The sequence below is a fragment of the Hypanus sabinus genome, chromosome 4 (genome assembly GCF_030144855.1).
Source record: "Hypanus sabinus isolate sHypSab1 chromosome 4, sHypSab1.hap1, whole genome shotgun sequence".
NCBI classification, from domain to species: Eukaryota; Metazoa; Chordata; class Chondrichthyes; order Myliobatiformes; family Dasyatidae; genus Hypanus; species Hypanus sabinus.
Genome location: NC_082709.1, coordinates 65,605,975 through 65,630,260, shown reverse-complemented (window position 1 = coordinate 65,630,260; position 24,286 = coordinate 65,605,975). Strand labels below are relative to the sequence as shown.

The 24,286-nt window shown below is 42.0% G+C and overlaps 1 protein-coding gene and 1 long non-coding RNA gene across 3 annotated transcripts in view; one reads left to right on the top strand and one right to left on the bottom strand.

Annotated features, from left to right (window-relative positions):
* Nucleotides 1-8,839: 8,839 nt before the first annotated feature.
* LOC132392847 (uncharacterized) lies at nucleotides 8,840-13,849 on the bottom strand. Its single transcript, XR_009511675.1, has 2 exons — nucleotides 13,681-13,849; nucleotides 8,840-13,095 (listed from the first exon to the last, which is right to left on the bottom strand). It is a non-coding gene; the product is annotated as an uncharacterized LOC132392847 (long non-coding RNA).
* A 10-nt stretch (nucleotides 13,850-13,859) lies between these two features.
* The window catches only part of ino80db (INO80 complex subunit Db), a 128,250-nt gene continuing 117,823 nt past the window's right edge, over nucleotides 13,860-24,286 (top strand). The window contains exon 1 of one of the 2 annotated variants that reach the window (XM_059967331.1): nucleotides 13,860-13,969. The gene's annotated coding sequence lies outside the window, so the exon portion shown is untranslated. Of the gene's footprint in view, nucleotides 14,099-24,286 lie in introns of both variants that reach the window. The other variant, XM_059967332.1, reaches the window with a different exon arrangement.

Here is a 24,286-nt window from a genome sequence, read left to right as displayed (position 1 = left end):
GTTTTTTACAACAGTTAATCACAGTGGATTTAATTTGACTTTTGTGGCATTGATCAACAGAACAAAATTTTCATGTCAAAGTGAAAACAGATCTCTACAAAGTGATCTAAATTAATTACAAATATAAAACACAAAATAATTGATTGGATGTATTCATCCCCTTCAAGTCAGTATTTAGCAGATGCACCTTTGGCAGCAAATTACAACCCTGAGTCTGTGTGGATAGGTCTCCATCAGCTCTGCACATCTGGACCTGGAATTTTCCCACATTCTTTACAAAACTGCTCAAGCTCTGTCAGATTGCATGAGGATCATGAGTGAACAATCCTTTTCAAGTCCAGCCATAACTTCTCAATTTGATTGAGGGATGGTCTCCAACCTGGCCACTCCAGGACATTAACTTGGTTATTTTTAAGCCATTCCTGTGTAGCTTTGGTTTTATGCTTAGGGTCATTGTCTTTCTGGAAAACAAATCTTCTCTCAAGTCACAGTCCTCTTGCAGACTGCATTAGGTTTTCCTCCAGGATTTCCCTGTATTTTGCTGCATTCATTTTTCCCCTCTACCTTCACAATCCTTCCAGGGCCTGCTGCAATGAACCATCCCCACCCTGTGTTGCCACCATCATGCTTCACAGTAGTGAAGGTGTGTTTTTGATGTGCGGTGTTTGGCTTATGCTAAATATTGTGTTTAGTCTGATGGCTAAAAGCTCAATTCTGGTTTCATCAGACCATAAAACCTTCTTCCAGCTGACTCCAGAGTCTCCCACACAACTTCTGGCAAACTCTGAGTCATGTGAATTTTTTTCAACAGTGGCTTTCTCTTTGCCACTCTCCCATAAAGCTGCGACTGGTGAAGCACCCGGGCAACAGTTGAATGTGCAGTCTCTCCCATCTCAGCCACTGAAGCTTGTAACTCCTCCAGAGTTGTCATAGGTCTCCTGGTGGCTTTGCCCACTAGTCTCCCTCTTGTATGGTTACTCAGTTTTTGAGGATGGCCTGCTCTGGGTAGATATAAAGCTGTGCCATATTCTTTCCATTTCTTGATGATCAACTTAACTGTACTCCAAGAGATATTCAGTGACTTGGAAACTTTCTTGTATCCATCTCCTGACTTGTGCTTTTCAATAACCTTTACATGGAGTTACTTGGAGTGTTCTTTTGTCTTCATGGTGTAGTTTTTGGCAGGATACTGACTCATCAGCAGTTGGACCTTCCAGATACAGGTGTACTTGTACTACAATCAGTTGAAACACCTTGACTGCACATGGTGATTTCCATTTAACTAATTATGTGACTTCTAAAACCAGTTGGCTGTACCAGTAATGATTTATTTGGTGTCACATTACAGGGGGTGAATACAATGCAATCAAGTATTTTTGTGTTTCATATTTGTGATTAATTTAGATCACTTTGTAGAGATTTATTTTCACTTCGACTCAAGTTTTTTTTCTGTTGACTTGTCAAAAAAGCCAAATAAAATCCTCTGTGATTCAATGTTGTTAAGCAATAAAACATGAAAACTTCCAATGGGGGAGGGGGTGAGTATTTTTTATAGACATAGAATATGCAAAAATTACAATCAAGAATTTGCTTTGGAGAATAGTGGTGAAAAATTTGCCTTATCCTGTCGGGTTTCAATGATGGTTTTGTGAGTTGACTACCATTTTATCCACAGCTACAAAGGTAGGTCAGTGGAAAATAGGTTAAGCACTTCTGTACGATAATGCTTGGGACCAGATTCTGATATCAGAGGGTCTAAATCTTCACAACCCCTCCTTCATAGACCAACTTAGATATTAAAAAAAACCTGCCTCTTTAAATTCTCAAAGGGAGTCCACTCCTGCTAGGCCCTGTTCCAACTTGGTTGTTAGTGTCCAGATGAATAACTTCAGACTGTAAAATTGGCAGAGGCAGGAAGTAAGAAAACTATGTTTAATCAGAAAAGGAAACCGTGCTGGAAGGTTTTTTAACCATTTCATGAAATACAGTTGCTACTAGCAACATCAGTAGTTATTCCCTATCCTGAAATGCCCTTGAAGAGGTGGTGTTGAGCCAGTGCCTTAAACTGCTATTCACCTTTGTGCAGTTGCGTGGAGTTCAAGCCAGGATGGATCAGGACTGGAGCCTTGTTGGTAATGTGCCTAAGCATGTTATGTTCCCATTTTGTTTGGTGGTGAAATGTGCATTATTTTGGGGGGGAAGGGGTCCTTTTGAGGAAACCATAAATCACGACACTGCTGTACTGGCAGACAGTTGATTACAATACTTACTTCATCTTCCTTCTATGTCCATAGACCTATAGATCAGTTAGTTTAATGTTGCTGGCACTGTGGCTAAAAGAATCTTTCTTCAAAGATTTTACACAAAATTTTGACTCACTCTTTCTCTGATGCTGCCTGACTTGCAGAGTATGTTAAGCATTTTCTGTTAACCATTTTGCCGCTCAATACTATTTCTACTGACAGACGGAGGTAAAACTTGTTTCATTTAAATTACTTATCTGATAGAACCTGCAAGATAAGCCTCTGTAAGTCTGATGGAAAGAACTTCGAGACATAGGATAGTTCAGTGCAGTTTACAACCACGTTAACTGGAATGGTCAGTCTTGGAGTGCAGCAAATGTGTCAGCCACTCTGTGCACTGTAAGGTTCCCCCAAAGAGCCAGTGAAAACTTTGTGGATACAGACACATGAGAATTGGCAGTGTAGAAAAAACCCACTGCATGACTGTCAAAGCTTCTCACAGCCCATGTTTTATAGGATACCAGAGTATACTTTTTCCTAATGTGCCAGCTGGTCTGGATCTCTTCTCCAGTGGCTGGACCAGACTTGGTGCCAGATAGTGTTCTTCAATGATGAAACAGTAAAATTCTTCAGCCCTGGCTGTTTTACCAGTGAGAGATTTGGCCTTCCTCTGCATTGCAGGCAGTTCTTGAACTCATCACTGAGCAGTAACTTACCGGGAGAATCTTGAGGAATGCAATCCATGTCCAGTACTGTCTGAAGATTCAGTTTGCCTGAAAGGGTGTTGACCTGAAACATTAACTCTGTCTCTTCCCACAGGTGCTGCACTCTATTTTATTTATTCAATTCAGATTTGCAGTATATACAGTTCATTTGCTTTTGATAAACATGATTGTTTCTCCCAAGGATCTCATTGCTGGCCATCTGTAGATATGAAGCAACTCCAGGGATTCTGCTGAAACATCAGGATGGATACTCTTACGTCACCACTTCTTTTTACAGTTGTTGTCGAACTTTCACAATGCTAACAAAGCACTGAGATTACAAGGTGGGTAGACTACTTTGTGTTCAGTGTTAACTGCACGTGGATGCAGACATGTTGGGGTAGGTTTGGTAAAGGTGACCACAAGTATCGTTAATTCTTGCATCTGCCTATTAAGATTATACTTAATATACTTAATACAGAGATTCTACACACTTTTCAGTTTTGTTATTGACAATGATATTGAATGGAATACTCTTCTCTCTTTCAATATTTTTATTAGTTTCTGCATAAAGGAATACAGAGTACAAGAAGATATATATTTTAAGTCAAAAGAAAAACATAAAATAGTACCAAATACATTTTATTAAAAATACTTACAATCACAAAACCCTGTATTCATAAAAAATAAATTAAATCATATTGAAATATAATAATTCTGTTATACAGAAAAAATCTAAACCCACTACCAAAGTCAGAGCTGTTAGGAAAAGCAAGAAAAAAGGGGAAAAAACCCTTATCATATAATAAAATATATTATTAGCCACAATCTGTACTTTTACAACAAATCAAAGGTTTTGAAAATAACTCAAAAATGGTCCCCACAATGTATAAGTCTTGGCTAGATTCAAAAACAACATCGTATCTTCTCTAAATTTAAGCATGACATAACATCCCATAACCATTGTTTATGAGTAGGCGGAACAGCATCCTTCCATTTAAGCAAGAGCGCCCCCTAGCTATAAGAGAAGTAAAAGCCAAAATATGCAAATCAGATGCCTCCAAAATAAAGTCTTTTCCTCCAATACCAAATAATGCAGTCAAAGGGTTGGGCTTAAAATTTACCTTGAAAAGTACCGAGAAAGTTTGGAATACTTCCTTCTAGTAACTTTCAAGGCTCAGACATGTCCAAAACATGTAAATTAATGAAGCTTCTCCATTATTACATCATAGAAAGGGGATATATCCAAATAAAAACGAGATAGCTTATCTTTATACATGTGAACCCTATGAACCACTTTAAATTATGAAAGGGAATGATGGGCACATAACGATGAAGTGTTAACCAATTTAAAAATTTCCTCAGAGATTGAAGTCTGTAAATCTTGTTCCCAAAGATTTTTAATTTTGTCTATAGGAATGCTTCTCATTCTTAGCAACATACCATAAATATTGGATATTGGATAAAAAGGTTTCAAATTAAAAATTACATCTAATAAGTCCTTATCTGAACTTATAGGAAATGTGTATAGTTGAGAATGCAGAAAGTCTCTAATTTGTAAATAACGAAAAAAATGAGTTTTGGGTAAACTATATTTAGCTGCCAGTTGCTCAAATGAAAGAGGACTTCCTCCAACAAACAAATCCTGGAAGCATTTAATACCCAATCTATCCCATTCTTTAAAAACTGAATCAGTCATCAAAGGTTTTAAAAAATAGTTAAAATAAATGGGACTAGACAAAGAAAATCTCAATTGATGAAAGAATTTCCTAAATTGTACCCAGATCCTCAAAGTATGTTAACTACCAAATTTTCAGTTAGTTTACTAAAAGATAAAGGGAGTGAGGATCCGAGAAGAGAAATAATAGAAAATTTATTAACAGAGTTAGCTTCTAAAGAAACCCGTATCGGACAGTCCTCACAGTTAATATAATATGTTCAAAATGTAAGATTTCGTATATTGACTGCCCAATAATAAAACCTAAAATTTGGTAAAGCTAAACCTCCATTCTTCTCAGATTTTTGAAGATGAACTTTATTTAGTCGAAAATGTTTGTTTTTTCATATATAATAGAATCAAGAATAGAATTAAAAAAAAGATATAGGAATAAAAACAGGTAATGCCTGAAAATGGTATATAAATTTATAAAGGTATATAAATAAATGTTCATTTCAATAGAGTTGATTTGGCCAATCAAGGATAACAAAAAAGGCAAGATGGAATATCCTTAAAGTAGCTATTTTATTTTAGACCAAATTTCCAGAGAATTTGTTCATCAGTTCAGATTCAGATTTATGTATCTGTCACATGCACAGTGAAACATTGTGAAATGTGTCTTTTGCATTAGCTAACCAACAGAACCTGAGGATGTACAAGGGTCAGCCTGCAAGTGTTGCTACACATACCAGTGCCAACATAGCATGCCCACCATGTTCACAGAACATGCAAGCAAACAACAGCAGCGGAGCAATCCCCTTACCTCCCTCCCACCTGCAGCATGGTCTGTAAAGAGCAGATCACGAATAGTTGGTGATATGTTTTGCTCTGAAAATAACTGGCATTCAGAAAGGAGCTATCTTTCCTCAATAAATTTGCTGGATTGTTAATTTCTTAAAGCATGCTTGATGTTACAAAAGGTGCCAAAGCCAGTCAGTGCTGAGATGCAATCTTACTGGATACCAGTACCACTTCCCCTTTAAGCCAGATGCTTGTAATGAACAACTGAGTAGCAAAGCATTTTACTTCAGCTTTCTAATTTCAACAAGATCTCATGAATGTCATTTGCATTTATCGTGTTGACTGCTTTTTGCTGTTGCTCAAAGCTTCTTTCTCTTGCACTTTACAACAATGCTGTGAGAGGGCAGAGTGAAGCTCAAGCTTCACACCTCATTCCAAAAGACAGGAATGGTCTAGACACTACTCAAACCCACCTTTAACTTTCGCTGATTATCCCTCATTGAAAAATAAACATGCTAACCATGGAATCTAAATTTTGGGTAAATTAGATTTGTACATGTTCTAGGTAGGCTCTGAAAGTATTTGAGTGCTTGGATCAGATTCTAAGCAATGATTTTTTTTTGGAATAGTGGAACTTTTCGATAGTTGTGGAAATTCCAAATTACTTTACCGTTAAATGACATGCATTTTAAAGTGTAAAAATTAGGGCAGTCATTTTAGACACAATACATCCTTCATTGATAACCTCCAAGTCCATTCTTCAATTAACAAGTGTCAACTGGCACATAGCAGGAATGACTGTTATTCACGTTGCAATTAGAAAAAATTACAGTAGAAAGGTTACTGAACTAATTAATTGCCAGCTCTGCCAATGGAGTGGAGAGAAAGACATTCATTTAAGAATTTAAGAGGCTGTGTCCACATCCTGATCTGCGTGCTTGAGCATTAACTCTTAGCAGTTCAGATGAGACTACACTGTGAGAAATGTCACATCTTAAGCCTGCGGCTGGATATAAAAAATTCCATGGTCCTGTTCTGAAGACAGTAAAGCAGTTTAGTTCAGTGTAAGGCACTGGTAATTTTCACATAGCGGTTTGGAAGATTTGCTCTTCACTGATTGGCTGCTGTGACTGCATTACAAACAGATTTATTTAAAAGCACTGTTAAAAATATAAAATTTTATTATCAGCATCCATATTGCAATTTGTGACATTTTGTTCCATAGAAAATGAGTGGTCTGCAGAAGTGAATTCACTGCCAGTGACATGCATCAGGGCCCAGAAAATCTGATCTGTAAATGCTGTGATTTTTTTAAAGTCTAACAAATTCACTGAATCTAATTCAAGAGAAATGAGACCCCTCATCCAGACCCAGTCCAGATGAAGGACCTCAACCCAAAATATTGTCTGCCCATTTTCCTCCATAGACCCTGCCTTACCTGCTGAGATCCTCCATCGCTTCATGTATTGTTCCAGATTCTACAGCCTCTTGTGTCTCTATTGTTCAGTTCAAGCATTCATACAGAATTTATATTGTTGTGTACATAGGAACAATATAATCTCAATGCGATAGGACTACAAAAATACCCACACATGAAAGGAACTATTAGTAAGCATTTCGTAAGTCATATCCTATGGATTCATTACCTCATATTAAAGAGGCACACTGGTGTTTTATAGAGCAATAAAATAGCAAAACTTTCATGAATTTAATTTTAATCTTTATTTTAATTATTCACAAGGATTAGTAAGTGACAAAACAGATGGTTAAAATAAAAAAATCAAATATCCTCCCCAGAATAAAATGAAAAGTGCATCCAATGTGAAGAGAGGATAATAAAAACGATGTTGGAATTCTCAACGGGCCCTGCAGCATCTGTGGAGGGAGAAACTGTTACTATCACATTGACAACCTTTAATTGGAACTGCTCACTTCTATTACAAACAGCAAAGGCTGGGAGCCCAAAATTGTTGAAGTCAATGCCGTCAGAGGGCTTGGCTGGGTGATGTTTTTTCTCAAGCTTGCAAGTTCCTCAATGGAATTGCTTAAGCAAATGCCAGAGTGGATGGAGAACTAAAATAGTGAGCAAATGGAAACTCAAAAGGATCCTTACACATGGAATGGGAGTTGTTTTGCGAAGTGGTCATCTAAGCAGTGGACCAACCTCTGCCATCTTCAACAGCATCCGATCACCAAACACATCTTTACTTCCCTCTCCGTTGGGATTTCTCCCTTCAGATCCCCTTGTCCATTTGTCTCTCCCCACTGATCTCTTCTAGGCACAAATTCCTGTGAGAAAAATGCTACACCTGTCCATTCACATCCTCACGCACCTCCATTCAGGGCCAAACACTTCACTCATGAATCTGTTGGGGTCAGCTATTGTTTTTGATGCTCCTGATACAGCCTCCTCTATACTGGTGAGACCCGATGTAAATTGAAGGATCATTTTGTGGAACACTTCATTCCTGTTCTGACATGTTGGTTCACGGCCTCCTCTTTTGCCATGATGAAGCCACTCTGAGGATGGAGGAGCTACACCTCATATTCTGTCTAGCTAGCCTCCAACCTGATGGCATGAACATCGATTTCTCCTTCCAGCATTTTTTCCCCTCTAGCCTCTTGTCTTTACATGCTTATCACCTTCCCCTGGTGCCCCTCCTTCTTCCCTTTCTCCTATGGTCGCTCTCCTCTCCTATCAGATTCCTTCTTCTCCAGCCCTTTACCTTTCCTACCCCACTGGCATCACCCATCACCTTGACCTCCTTCCCTTTCTCCCCCACCTTTTTATTCTGGCATCTTCCCCTTTCCTTTCCAGTCCTGAAGAAGGGTCTCAGACTGAAATGTCAACTGTTTATTTTCTTTCATAGATGCCGTTTGACCTGCTGAGTTCCTCCAGCATTTTGTGTGTGGTGGCCTTTTCAATACAGTGGGGACCTCATTGTGAGCACCTGATAGGGTATACCTTGGAAGGAATGCAAATGAATTGCTAATTCATCTGGAAGGAAGGTTTGGGTTTCTGAATAAAGTAAAGTTGGCATAAGGAGGAAGTGGGTGTTGGCATAAATGGAGAGCAGAGCAGAATATATTGCAGGGAGACTGGTTCCTTCAGAATGTTGAAAATAGAAGTTGCATTTGGTGGTGGTATCGCCTTGAAGATGGCGAAAATTACAGAAATTACAAAATCTTTAGGGCCCAATATTTATTTATGGGGGGAGGAGAAAGGACGAGACCACTCTCCAACAGTGGTGAAGAAACTATGATCGAGGGAAGACACACAAGAAGCACTGACAGGAAAGTAGCAGCTGCAATGGACCTACAGAGACTAGGAGAGTGGAATGGAGTCATTACAGGAAGTGGAGTGAGAAGAAAGCCAGGGAAATCAGTCATACAGCTTGGAGAAAGGGTTTTCAGTCAACCATCGTCCATTTCCACTCCCCATACACTCATCCCATTTTATTCTCCCTACATTCCCACCAACTCCACCCAGCTTCCACCTCTCTTCAACATTCCTGGGGGAATTAACAGTGGCCAACTAACCTACCAATCTACGCATTGTTTCCGATTTGGAACAAGAACTAGCTGAAAAAGTGGGCCTGCCCCACCCTGCTTGTGGACTGGAGAGGAGGGAGAAGCCACGTGTGTGAGATTAGGACCCCATTATCTCTGAGTGAATAAAAATATAACGATCAGAGGATAGACTCTGCCGGCACAGTGATGCAACCGTTAGCGCTGCTGCCTTACGGCCCTTGGGCCAGGGCTCAGATACTAAGCACATGGAGGTCTTTCTGTGATCACAAGGTCAATCCTACAGACATTTTGTAAGGTTAATTAGCCACTGTAAATGGCCACTAATGTTGAGAAGTGAGAAAAGAATCGGTGGGGAGTTGATGGCATGTGAGTGAGACTAACATACAAAAAAATAAGGGAAGTGGTAGTGGGATTGAGGTGGCTGCTTTGCTGTGAGGCAGGGCAGGCCTCCCGGGCTCCCTGTATCCTGATGTTCATTGGTGCTGCCTCTGGGCAAAATTAACTCAGTTTACTGAGAAACTGCCTCAATTCCAGGCTCAATCCGGACCTCCAGTGCTTCCTGTGAGGGTTGGAAGATTGAGGAGCTGCTGTAAATTGCCCCTGGTCTGTAGATGAATAGTAAAGCCTGGAGGTAAATGGAGAATAAAAGAGCAAATAGTTTGAATGGGTGTGAATCAGTCTCTGTGTGTTTGAGGTTAGTTTGCCAAACAACACTATTCTTGCAAACAAATTTGATGACAATGTTCAGGTTGGTCCTTTGTGAGCAAAGTGATGCAAGGAGGGAGCCGCTGAAGGGAGCAAGTCATGTGGAAAAAGAGGCAGAGGTGTGGAGAGGGAGGGGTCCAGGTGATTGGGGAATCCTGGAGATAGATCAAGGGGACAACAGTCAGTGGTGAGAGCTCCCAGTGAAGGAAATAAGCACAAAGACAAAGGTGGTGCAAGAGCTCAGAAATAAGAGAAAATCTGCGGTTACTGGAAATCCAAGCAACACACACAAAATGCTGGAGGAACTCAGCAGGCCAGGCTGCATCTATGGAAAAGAGTACAGTCAATGTTTTGGGCTGAGACCCTTCATCAGGACTGGAGAAACAAAAAGAGTAAGGTGGTGGGGAGTGGGGAGGAAGAAACACAAGGTGATTGGTGACACCTTGAGACGGGGGGGTGGGTGGAGTAAAGAGCTGGGAAGTTGATTGGTGGAAGAGGTAAGTCTGGAGATGGGGGAATCTGATAGGACAGGACACGAGGCCATAGAAGAAAGAAAATGGGGAGAAGCACCAGAGGGAGGTGATGGGCAGGTAAGGAGATACAGTGAGAGAGGGAACTGGATTGGGAAATGGCGAAGGGGGGGCAATTACTGGAAGAAATCTATGTTCATGTCATCAAGCTGGAGGCTATCCTGACGGAATATAAGGTTTTGCTCCCCCAACCTGATTATGGCCTTTTTGTGACAGTTGTGGAGGACATGGACTGACATGTCAGAATGGGAATGGGAAGTGGAATTAAAATGGGAGATCCCACTTCTTCTGGCAGACAAAGCATAGGTGCTCAGCAAAGTGATCTCCTAATCGTACAGAAGGCCATACCAGGAGCACGGACACAGTATATGCCCCCAACAGACTCACAGGTGAAGTGTCACTTCACCTGGAAGGGGTGTTTAAAGCCCTGAATGGTAGTGAGGGAGGAGATGTAGGGGCAGGTGTGGCACTTGTTCTGCTTGCAAGGATAGTACCAGGAGGGAGATCAGTGGGGAGGGATGAATAGACAAGGGAGCTGCATAGGGAGTGATCCCTGTGGAAAGCAAAAAGTGGTTGGGGGGGGGGGGGAAGATGTGCTTGGTGGTGGGATTCCATTGGAGATGGTGGAAATTACGGAGAATCATGTGCTGGCTGTGGAGGCTGGTGGGGTGGCAGGAGGATGGGGTGAGGGAAGACATGGGGGAAATGGAAGAGATGCAGTGAGGGCAGCACGGATGGTGGAGGAAGGGAAGCCTCTTTCTTGGAAGAAGGATGACATCTCCTTTGTTCTGGAATAAAAAGTTTTGTCCTGAGAGCAGATGCGGTGGAGATGGAGGAATTGGATGCCATTTTTACAAGTAACAGGGTGGGAAGAGTCTAGGCAGCTGTGAGAGTCCGTAGGTTTATAAAAGATGCCAGTAGACATGCTCTCTCTGGAGCTCAGAATGCACGGCAAAGTGGCAGCAGAGGACAGATCAATCAGGATCAGAGGGGAAGATCAGAAAAGGTAGGAAATAGATGGTACAGGGCAAGACTTCAGCAAGAGGTTGAAGCAAATGAGATGTGGAAGAAAGAGGTTACAATCATTGATAACACAGGAGATTTTGCAGCTGCTGGAAATCCAGAGCAATGATCACACGATACCGGAGGAACTCAGCAGGTCAGGCAGCGTCTATGGAAATGAATAGATTGAATGGAAAGGTTGACGTTTTGAGCTGAGTCCCTTCATCAGGCTGGAAAGGAAGGGGGAAGATGCCAGAATAAGGAGGTTGGTGGGGGGGAGGGGGGAATGAGGACAAGCTAAAAGATGACAGGTGAAGCCAGGTAGATGGGAGACGGGGAGAAATGAAGAAAGAAGCTGGGAGGTGATGTTGAAAAGGCAGAGGACCCGAGGAGAGGGAATCTGATAAGAGAGGAGAGTGGATCATGGGAGAAAAAGGAAGAGGGGCACTAAATGGAGGTGATAGGGCAGGTGAGGAGAAGATGCAAGAGGCCAGGGTGAGATAATGAAGAGTAGAGAATAGGGAAAAGGAAAAAAATCACTGGAAGTTGGAGAAAGAAGAAAAGTTGTTTGTTAAAGCTCAGGAAAAGGTTAAGGAAGATGTGGAAACATGGACCAGGACAACACTGAGACAGAGTGATTTGATGCTAGTCACGAGAATATCGTAGAACATTAAGATTGGATGTGACGTACCATAACTACTTCATTTTGCACACCTGCTTCAAGACAAAGAAAGGATTCACAAATGCTTGCCCTCCCTTCTGCGTTTATTGTGGATCATTGTGGTAATTTCCACTGTTGCAACATGATGGCATTCCAGTCCTCTCTTTCTCTTGAAGGTGCAGCTCCTTCCACAACAGCCTGATTCATTCCTCCGTCTCTACCAGTACCCATTCCTCCGCCTCTACCAGTACCCATTCCTCCGCCTCTACCAGTACCCATTCCTCCGCCTCTACCAGTACCCATTCCTCCGCCTCTACCAGTACCCATTCCTCCGCCTCTACCAGTACCCATTCCTCCGCCTCTACCAGTACCCATTCCTCCGCCTCTACCAGTACCCATTCCTCCGCCTCTACCAGTACCCATTCCTCCGCCTCTACCAGTACCCATTCCTCCGCCTCTACCAGTACCCATTCCTCCGTCTCTACCAGTACCCATTCCTCCGTCTCTACCAGTACCCATTCCTCCGTCTCTACCAGTACCCATTCCTCCGTCTCTACCAGTACCCATTCCTCCGTCTCTACCAGTACCCATTTGCTCTCGCAGTGTAATCACAGGAGGTGCAACGTTTCCATCATGGGCACCAGCTCCCCAGGATCCAGAACGTCATCAAAAGGCGATAGCTCAGTAAACACCAGGAAATCTGCAGATGCTGGAAATTCAAGCAACACACACAAAATGCTGGTGGAATGCAGCAGACCAGGCAGCATCTATAGGAAGCCCTGACAAAGGGTCTCGGCCCGAAAAGTTAACAGCACTTCTCCCTATAGATGCTGCCTGGCCTGCTGTGTTCCACCAGCATTTTGTGTGTGAATGGCTCAGTAAGACAGCATCCATCATTAAGGGCCCCATCACCTAGTCAACACTCTCTTCTCATTGCTACCATCAGGCAGCCCATTAAGAGGAACACTCAATGTTTTAGGAATAGCTTATACACCTCCACTATCAGAACAGACAATGAACCCATGAACACTTTGCTGCCACGAACATATGGGCTATTAAACCTGATTTTGACTGTCCTTCCAACTCTACTCCTTGCCCGTCTCCAGTTTAACGCATCCGATCCGGTGCTCACAATGTCTAAACGTCACACACGGTCAAGTGATTCTTGCAGAACACACTTATTTGATGTACAAGGGGTGACGTTGATCTTCCATTATTTGTCACGTAGATTTTCCAACCGCTCTGCCGTCAGCCGTCAGTTCTATATTGTAGCAAAGAACTAATTAGAGAAACAACATCTAATCTTGCAACGAGACACAGTACAACATGCAAGGAATTAAATTTCAGATAACCAGGGTTTCCAGTTTGAGTCAGAACTACGCAGTTTCAACAACTTTCTACATTTAACCTTTCTCTATACGCTACCTGAAACCGAATATTCCGACATCGACGTCCATTGCTTGAAAATTTTTAACTGAAGTCTAGTCTAGACCTTAAAAACAATCAAACGAATTCCTAATTCCAACATTTCCCGATTTAAAAAAAACCTTTGCCAACGAAAAGATGGAACTATGTAGAATCTACCTTTTCGTTCATGTGGCTTCAAAAATGTGTTGGGCTGCTGCAGCGCAACAGAACACAGAAAGTTTTAATATTAAAAAGACTTTAAGTGTGCACGTTATTGTAATCGCAAATTTCAAATTAAGTTGCTTTACTTTAATGTCAGAAATACGAAAGTATTTTTTTTAGCAAATTCAACACTGTAGCGGGTTAAAAAGTCGGGAGATTGAAACCCAACTTAGCGGTAGCATTCACACGACCCGCCGCTTCCTCGTCGCCCGCTCACCTGAGCAGCGGAGCCGCGCAGTCTGGGCGACTCCTCCCGCCGCGCCGGAGTCACAGTCGCCGGCGCCCATCTTTCCCCGCCCGTTCGCCTCCTTGTTGTGCCGCCTTACCGACGGAGAGCGAGCGAGGAGCCGGAGCCAGGCGGACAGCGCCCGCTCCCGAGCACCGTCGCGCTTGCGCAGTCGCGGGCCGCTGGGCTGCTCCCCTTCCCCCACCCCCTCCCCCACTCGCCGTCCGCCTCTAGCAGCCCGGAGCCAGCCCGGCCAGCACAGCGAGCCAGCCAGCCAACGGTAAGCGACCGCCACAGCGCCTCCACAGCTCAGGCCTCGAACATCCACGGACTCACTTTGCAAGCGACGCCCGGGACAAGGCGCCCTCAGCCGGGCGGCGGTTTGCAAATTTAGACCGGGGATCGAGAGGTGGGTTTGGAAAACATAATGTTTTTTTTCCCCTCCCCTCTATCTTTCGTTATCTCTCTCGGTTTGTTTATTAACCGAACATCGATGTGAGGTGGGTCAGTTCCCCGTTTCTCCCCCCCCCCCCCCGGGAAGTGAGGTGAGGCGAGTGGGTGTGGGGAGAACCCTGGTGTCGGTTGTATTTTCCTAGGCCGCGCGGCCTAACCCCTGCCCGCCTTGTCGGCCTTTTGTGTGCCATTGCTTCACGCCCACTGACTCGTCCCAGAGTCCCCGCTCGGCCTTGGGCCCCGATCCCGCCTGCCTTCGGGGAAGCGTAGGCCCGACCGCGGCCACGGGGCGCCCCGCTGCCTGTCAGCGCCGGCTTCTTTTGTTTGCAGGCCGCAGGCGGAGCGGCCGGGGCTGTGGGGGAGTGTGTGCGCGCGCCTGCAGGCCGGGGTGAGACTGAGCTGGGCTGCCGTGCCCCTGTGTACCTGTCCGGGGCACACACCTCACTCTGGCAGCTTCAGACTGCCCGGCCCTGAGTTGGATGCACTTCTCATCCCAGCTCTGCCCCCTCTCTCTGGGTTACACAGTGGTCTGCTACATCACACACTGCCTACACACACCTTTTCGATTTGGAGAACTGACACACATCCGCGGAGGTCTCTCTTTATATATTTGCACACCTTGCTGCTGTAGATCTGAAACTTGGGGGCTAACAGTTTGCAGATCCTTAATATTTGTCACTGTGCATCTTCGGAAGATCTCCTTTGTAACTGTCCAGAAATCCCTCTAGCATTTGTATTCATGCTGTTCTGTAGAGTTCTCCTGTTGTGGTCTCTTGCACAAGGAGGAAATTTTATTTTGTGCATGGATGTCATTTGCAGTTAATACTTATCTCCAGCATGAATAGTCCCCTCAAGTCTGCTGTCATTCAATAAGATCGCATTGCTACTGAAACTTGACATTCTTGGTATCCATCAATTCCCTTATTGTTTGAGAATCACTGGATCTTTTGACTTAAAGATGCTAACAACTGATCATCCACAGCTCTTTTAGGAGGAGAGAATTCCAAACATTCACAACCATTTGAATAAAAATTTGCTTTATCCTCAGTCCATTTCCTTATCCTATAAAGCTATGTCCCCAGTTCTTTATTCTACAGCCAGGTGAGGCATCTGTCTTTGCAGTTAGATAGTTCCGTGTAGATCTGTTAGATTGTGTCCTAATAATTGGAGGTAGATTTTTCTTTTCCCAGAGAGATGGAGATCTCCCTTTGTTATAGAACATACCATAATACCACACTATCTTATTGTAGTCGCATGTGGAACCGAGAGGGAATGCCCTATTTTCTGTAGTTGCATACAAGCCATAGATGGAGAGAAATGAATGTTTTAAAGATGAAAATAGATCTCTGTATGATTTGATTGTGCAGGGAAATCAATTTGTACTTCAATATCTAAATTGAAAATTTGTAGAATACTTTGTGACCACATCTTTGTTACAAGTGTATGTCCTTGCTGAGATCTGATGGTTTTTTAATGGGGGAATGAAAGCTTGATTAAGTTAGACTGCTGTTTATTGGTGAATTCAGCTGTGTTTCCTATTTAATGTATGCATTTTACTATTTAATTCTACTTTGAATAATCAACAGAAATGGAATGGATTGTTAGTATTAAGCGAGTCATTTTGCCCGTTTGTACTGTGGATGGTATGTAGGACTGTAGAAATCTCCAGGGACCTTCTGGTGGCAATAAAGCCCTTAGAAATTGTTTGATTGAATCCTTACCTAAGTTTATCAGAGGAAAGGTTAACACATAGTTAAATGATGGGTGGACTGGAGTCAACCCTGATATTCCTAGTATGGAATGTGGTGAGTGACTGAAGTGTGTAACCAAATATGTACTCTTGAATACTTTTTAAGAGAGTTCACCTGTCATATGATGCTGTTAATAGTTCACCAGCAACCCACTGGTCTTTCTTAACTCTGGTTGTATACTGGCACCTTTTCATCCATGCTCAGTGCCAGTTAACCAGCATGTTTTGGCGGCCTTAGCCCTCCTTATTTCTGTAAGCCTTCCCGGGTAATCAATTCTGCCCAATTGGGCATCTCAGCTTTTCATCAGGCTTCCACTGGTGGTCACATCTTCAGGAACCATTAATCCCAGAATTCTTGGACAAAAGTTCGGCTTCCTTTACCTAATTAATTAATTAGTCAATCAGTATTAAATTTTGTTTCTTAAATATTCATTGATATATTTTCATAAAATGAATGTGCCATAGAAAAGCACATCCTAAATTCATGCATAAACATCATTTACAAATGATAATTCACAAGTGCAACAGCAGATAATTACCTCAGTATTTGACCTTAGATCATCCTCTTCCAGGTTCTTCCACCATTATTGAACACCTGTTTGATGCTTTTCTATTGTAGCAGGAGAATCAGCTGCTGCAGTGACTTGTAGTCTCTTGCATCATTGCCTCTGGCATCCTCCAGAGAATAATCATTGGCCCTTTCCTATATTCTATTTGCATGTTCTCTCTTTACTAAATAACCCATGTACACTGACAACACCACTGTGGCTCCTGATCTCTCCACAGTCTCTAAATTCTTCCAGTGCCTGACTGGCATAGGATGAGCAGAAGTTTACTCTAAATAACTATCGGGTAGAACAGAACCCGCAAGCTTTACTCCCTAACCCTCTGATTCTGTCACTTTGCTTGGCAACTGGCGGAGGCTCAGGCAGGTTGTTCACAACTTTGGTGTCACATTTGACCCCGAAACAAGCTCTTGAATCCACATCCATGCCATCACTCAGATTGACTATTTTCATCCATGTAACAGTGTCTGACTCTGCAGCTGCTCACCCCATCTGCCATTGAAACATTCATTCATGCTGTATTTGCTCCTGGATGTGACAATTCCGTCACATTCCTTGCCTGTCTCCCTTGTTCTACCATTTACAGATCTACACTCATCCAACACTGGTATCCATGTCCTGAAATCTTATCAAGATACCCCTGTGCTAACAGCCTACTGCATATTAACTTCTTGATCAGTGACGGTTTAATTTTAAGATTCTTGCCCTTCTCAGATCCTCTTCAGGCTTTGTACTTCTTTACAGGGTGAGTTAACTAAAGACCTTTGATAAATCAGACTTTATTTATCAAATAAATACATTTTATTTGTGCCAGTCTAGTTCTACACCTTCAGCTTCCCTTAACCTTGCTACTTTTCTTCCTTTGAGAGGTCCCTCAATTCCTCTGTCCATCCTAACAGCTCATGTTGCTCAATTGCAAATTTAATTTAACATGGGTTTTTTGAAGCACTTTGGTATGTTTTAACATATTAACAACACTACGCAAAGACACGTCATTCAAACATTGACAGCTGCAATTCATTTTTTTTCTTGATTGTGGTAGTCACCCTGAAAAATGCACATAAGGGTTTGATGTTAAGAAGCTGGAATGTGAGATCATCTGATTCAGTGCTGAAACAGAAAAGTAGTGTATTCTTTAAGCGGTGACAAATTGGGTAGTATTGATGGGTTCAAATGGATTGAAGTATGTTTGTACAAAGGTTACTGAAATACAGGTGCATCGTGATTAAGAAGTTTAAATGGTCTATTTGCCTCTATTATGAGAGGATTTGAATGAAGGAGTCAGGAGTCTTATAGAGGACCATTGTGAGAATGCACTTGGACTGTTGTGTACAGTTTTGGTCTCACTAGTTAAGAGAGAATGTACTTGCCATTGAAGGAGAGTATCAGAGGTTCACCAGACTGTTTACTGGGATGGACAGCTTGCTGACTGAGGAGTCATCTGACTAGTTTAGGCCTGTGTTTTCTAGCATTCAGAAGAATCAGATAGTATCAAAATGTACAAAATATTTACAGGGCTTGACAGAATGCAAATATGATATTTTCCCCTCCCCAGCCGAGGACTCTAGAATAAATGTCATAGTTTCAGAATAAGAGACCAGCTATCTCAGACTAAGGTGATACATTTCTTCACTCAGAGGATGGTGAATCTTTGGCGTTCTTTGACTGGATGATTTCAAAAGTTCAATTATTGATGGCATTCAAAATATATTGATAGCTTTCTGGATATTAAAGAAATCAAGAAAAATAATGCAAGAAAATGGTGTTAAGGTAGAAGAGGATCTAGTACTTAGGTTTTGGCAGGTCATGTAACTTCTTGAGACATGCTTTCTTACCAGTTTCATATCTCTTGAAGTTGGATGCTGTCCTTGAATAAAGTGCTGAAGTTACAGAATGAAGTGAATCACACTCTTGCATGTGTATGTGGTCTATTGTGAGGAATGGGGAGATGTAATTTTCTACTTCTGGGTATCCCAAAAAGCGCGTTCCTGGTCTGAGTTGGGCACTGGTGTTAAGGGAAGGCTCTGGGGGAGGGACATCAGTGCTACTGTGAGAAAAAGAGCAACTGCTTCTCATCCTATAAAGAACAAAACACCAAAATTAACTAGGAAACAACTGGGGAGATTAGCATCTATGTACACAAATAGTAGATGTAGACTGAAATGAATTACTGAAATGAACTATTTTGGTTTTCGCTGGATTTTCTATTGAGTGTAACATGTATTAATGATGGACTTACTTTACCCTTGTTTCAGTTTGGTAGGGTTGACTTTGATCGAACAGAAAGGATGTGGATTCAGCAAGGGACTAATGAGCTAAATTGTTTCTTTGACACGTAAGGCTCCCTGGTTAGGCAAATTGAGTTACATTGTACAATAAAACAGATTTCTCAGTTTTGACAATTGAGATTGGCACTCAGCTGATCTCTCTGAACCTAGGAAGGACCTAACACCGTCTGCTTTGTCGCACATTACATGACCAACTGAACCACTTGAAATTTTATTTCATCTTAAGTATTTGTGTATTAAGTTTATACCTACGTATGTTAACACTAAGGAAAAATAGCTCCTTTCCCCCTCTTCTTGAGATATCTTGAGCCGGTCGTTTATATAGTACCATTCTATTTTGGCAAAGTTGTTTGTGCTTAAACTGGAGTAATTTCTTGTAGAGGTTTGTTCAGTAACCTCTCTTGGGTCATGCAGAGTGTGAGAACACTGGGAGGAGCTCAGTCTGCATGAGTTGTAGATACAAAAATCTTTGAGCTCTTGAATCTCTGTGTGGTGATCTGGAACATGACCCAGCTTGGTTAAATAATCCTTAACATCTTAAAGTGAATTGTTCAGTGTCACTTTTGAAATGTTCCAACTGGCTTCAGCTGTACTGCCTTTTGAGGAAGGAAGTTCCATATTTCCCCCACCATTTGAGTGATACCACTCTTAAATAGCTTGGTTCTTATTTAATGCCTCCTCATTCTGGAATCTCCACTAGAACAAAAATGGACAGCACCCTTCTGAAATAGAAGAAAGTTGGGCCGTAAAAGAATCTATGCAGCATTATAAGAAGCACAATTTTCTACTACTTGGCACATAGTCATTTTACCTGGCAGGATTTTTTAAAGTATTATAAAATAGACAGGCATATATTGTAGCAGCTTTGTATGTGGAAGGGTTAAGAAAAACAGAGAAAACATGGAGATGCTACCTGTGGTCCCTTACTATGATTTTTGAATTAGTGTGCTACAATAGCAGCAATGCCAATTGGTGCAAGTATAGTGTCAAGAAAAGATAAAACAATATTACCTTGCCTTTTTTCTTCTATGCTATTCATATTCCAATCCTGATTGATCTGGGCCAATATCCCACTTTCCATACCACATGAATATACTCATTCTAGATCTAGTTGTCCATTTCTTCACACAAAAGTCCAGTTTGTTTATTGGCTTAATGCTTCCTGAATTATAAAAAAATCTAGTCAAGAAATGTCCCAGTTTTAAAATTTGCGTCCTTTTTTTCAAATTGCCTTAATACTTTGCCTTGAAGCACCACTCACTCTCATTCCCCACCAGTCCAGGTAGCTTTTAGCTCTTTTATGCCCTTGATATCTCCGAGCTCCCCCAGCTCTGATGTCTCACGTCAAGAACAATAAATGCAGAAAATATTCAGCTGGTCAGTGGGAAGACAGTGGGAACACTGTACATCTGTGGGAAGAGAACTGGAGCCTACATTTCAGGTCCTTAATCAGATCAGATCCTTGGTCAAAACTGAAAGGAAGACAAATCAAGCTGGTAAAGCTGCAGGGAGTTTGGAGAAATGGATGTGTCTGATGGGTAAGCCCAGGGTGACTGTGGGGTTCACCTATAACAAAGATTATTTGGTCATTGGGTGAATGGGAACAGTTAGAGGGCAAAATCCTAGTCAGAAGAATTTAAGAGTTGTGAAATGCAGAGCCGAAAGACAAGCACAGCTGGTCATGCTGGGCAGATTCACCGCTCCCACAGAGACGAGAAAACAAAAGCAAGCTGAGTTAACGTTACAGATGTTTGACTGATAGAGGCCAAGAAATCAAGTTGTCTGAACTTGATTTTCATTGATATCTCATGTTCCTAGTTTTCATTTTTACAGTTTCCACAGCTATTCCTTCAATGATCATAATAAAGTAATTCGACTTCCAAGTTAGTGAGCCCAGAGCTCTGGGACCCTTTTCATACTTCTCTGCTCCTTTAAGGTGCTTTTTTAAAATCTAACTGAATGAATACAATCATCTCCTAACATCTCCTTTTGAAGCAGGATATCAAATTTTGTAATTCACTAGTAAAACATTTGAAGAAGTTTCAGAATTAAAGGTTATTTATAACCGTGAATTGGCTTTCACTGATGAACGATTCTCACCCATTGGGGGAAGAGATGTTTCTGACAATTCTCAGTGTATGACCTATAAACTTAAAACTTATTCTTATTCTTGATGTGATATTTTGACCTCCTCATCTGTTTTCTGCATCTTACTTCGTAGAACGTGTCTGCATTTTTTTTCACCATTCTACTACATCCCAAAACTTTATAGTTAATAAAGCACTTTCTGTCATAGCATAGGCAATGCTTCACACAACAAAGTCACAACTGTTTTCCAGCAATGTTGGACAGCAAACAAACATTGGTCATTTGTGTCAGGGAGAAATTCCCTATTCTCAGTAATGCCTTGGGATTTGTTCCATTCAGCCTGGTAATCCCTTCTCCGAAAAGAAGAGTCTGGTGTTGGGCATGCTGATGAGGTAGCCAGCTGAGTGCAGTTGCGCCCTCGATGTTGGAGATGTTGTCCAGAGAGAACACAATGATACTGGCTTCTGTTGAATTTAGCAGATTTTTGCAGAGTTAGAGTTGATGTGGTTATAGGTCTCTCAGTTATCTTGAATGGTGTATGTGTGTGTATTTCTAATGTACAGTTTTTTTATTATTATGTATTGGATTATACTGCTGCTGCAAAACAACAAATTTCACCTGATTTTGATCCAGTTGATGGAGAAGTTCCCTGCAAAGTCATAGTTGGTGGGGTGAGGTTGATTGACAAATCTTTCTTTCCCTGAGAATTACCAATACTTTCAATGGGATTCCATGATTTGAGGAGGGGCACTGATGAAGCAGCTGTAGATAGTTTGTTGCTGTTGCCCTTGTTCTGGGGCTGAGATGATTTCTCTTCAGCAGCCACAACTATCTTTGCATATGATAAACATCAGATTTGGCTGGTGGAACTCAGCAAGTCAGACATCTGTGGAAAGGAATAAGACGTCAATATTTGGGCTGAGGCTGTTAATCAGGACTGGAAAAGAAGGAGGTAGAAGCCAGATTACGAAGGTGGTTGGAAAGGAATACAAGCTGGCAGAAGTTAGGTGAGACCAGATGAGAGCTAAGATGGGTGGAGAAGGTGGATTATATAAGAAGCTGGGAGAGGATAGGTAGAAAAGGTAAAGGGCTGAAGAAGAAGGAACCTAAAAGGACAGAGCATCATTGAAGAAAAGGAAAGGTGGAAGAGAGTCAGTGGGAGGTGATGGACAGGTGAGGAGAAGAAAAAGGCATGGGAGAGCAACCTGAATAGGGAATGGAAAAATAAATGGTGTTAGAGAAATCGATGTTCATGCCATCAGCTTGGAGACTACCCAGACAGATTATGAGATATTGCTCTTCCAACCCAAGTTTGGTCTCATCATGATAGTATCTTTACATAGGATTTGATTCCAATTATTGGAGTGTTTTATCCAAGCACAAACAAGAGAAAATCTGCAGATGCTGGAAATTCAAGCAGCACACACAAAATGCTGGAGGCCAGGCAGCATCTATGGAAAAGAGTACAGTTGACGTTTTGGGCCGAGACCTTCATCAGGACTGGAGAAAAAAAGATGAGAAGTTAGAGTAGGAAGGTAGGGGGAGAGGATGGAGAAACACAAGGTGATAGGTGAAACCAGGTGGGTGAAATAAAGAGCTGGGAAGTTGATTGGTGAAAGAGATGCAGGGTTTGAGAAGGGGGAATCTGATGGGAGAAGATAGAAGGCCATTTATGAAAGAAAAGGGGGAGGAGCACCAGAGGGAGGTGATGGGCAGGTAAGGAGATGAGAGAGGAAAATAAGAATGGGGAATGGTGAAGAAGGGTAGGGGGGCATCACTGGAAGTTGAGTAATCAATGTTTATGTCATCAGATTGGATGCTACTCAGGCAGAATATAAGGTGTTGTATCTCCAATCTGAGTGTGGCCTCATCGTGACAGTAGAGGAGGCCATGGACTGATATGTCAGAATGGGAAGTGGAATACTGGAGCTCTTGATGTCTGTTGACTTGACAGAATATGCCTCGATGTCGAGAGTTGACAGTCCATCCTCACCTCTGAAATTCAGTTCTTTCAGTCTTTGTAACAAGACTAATTATGAGGTCTGGGACAAAGTAATGCTAGGAAAACAGAATTGGTATCAGTAAATGAGTGTCGCTTGATAGCACTGTCAATGACACCACCTATCACTTTGTTGTTGACTCAGAACTGATTGAGTGATACAGTTGTTCAGAAATCCTGAATATAAACCAAAAGCTCAGAGCACAAGCAGTATATCCAGCCAGAGCCTGGAGCAGAGGTCTATACTGCACCCAAAGCACAGACTGGTGTTCAGATTATCAGGGATTGTATATTTCCCTCTCACTTTAGACTCATTTTGTCCACGGGAAAGTTTACTATACTGCTGCAAGGCATTTGAAACAAAATATAATTGTCTATCATATTTTTTGATTTATTTAATTTCTTTTTTCTTGGTTATGAGTAACACCCAATGATTCAGAAAATCTGCTAGTCTGGCACTACCAGGAGTGCCAAATTGTTTGGCATTTACAGTAATTAACCTGCATTTTGTGAACAGTACATACTTGGACAACTTTCAACATTGCTTGGTAGATGTCTGTGTTGCAACTGTACAGGAACAGCCTGGTTGGATTGCACAGCCAGCATTAGAGTGCAAGTCATTAGTACTTCAAGCAGGATGTTGTGTAGTCCCATAGCTCATGCTGCATTCAATGCTATTACGTGAAGTTTTTTGAATTGCTTAGGACTGGCCTCTTGGTAGTGGGGATCTTAGAACATGGTTGCAATGGATCATCCGCTCTTTGCTTTTTTTGTTGAGTGTAAGTATGAATTGAGGATGAGAGGTTCTTGGAGGTGCCAGTTCAGGTTGACTTTTCATTTGAACTTCACCATTTGCAATGTGCAGTGATTTCAGAGCTTTGGTCTGTGCTGTTGGTTGACAGGTTACTTGGCTCTGTCTGAAACTTGCGGTGTGCAGTCTTTTTTTTGCAGCTTTATTAGGTTGGTACCTCATTTTACGTGCATCTGGTGCTACTTCCAGCGTGCCACAACTCCTTATTGAACCAGAGTTGATCCCTGCCCTGATGGTCATGATAGTGTAGTGGTGAAGGCAATCGCTTTATAGCATCAGCGATCACTGATCGGGATTCGTTTCTAGCTGCTGTCTGTAATGACTGGCTGGCTTTTCTCCACCTGCTCCAGTTTCTTTCCATGTTTCAAAGACACTAGGTTAGGGTTAGTAAGTTGTGGGCATGCCATGTTACCGCTGGATGTGTAGCGACACTTGCCCAGCACAATCCTCAGTGAGTTGTGTGACACAAACAAAGCATTTCAATGATCTTTAAATCTTTAGAGTGAGGAGTGTGCTGGGCAATGAGATTAAAGACTATGTTGGGATATGTTATTGCTACTACAGTGTTAGGATATTCCCTTTATTTATCTGCTGTATAAAAGATCCTAAGCAGGTAAATATTCCTAATAATTTAGATTTTGT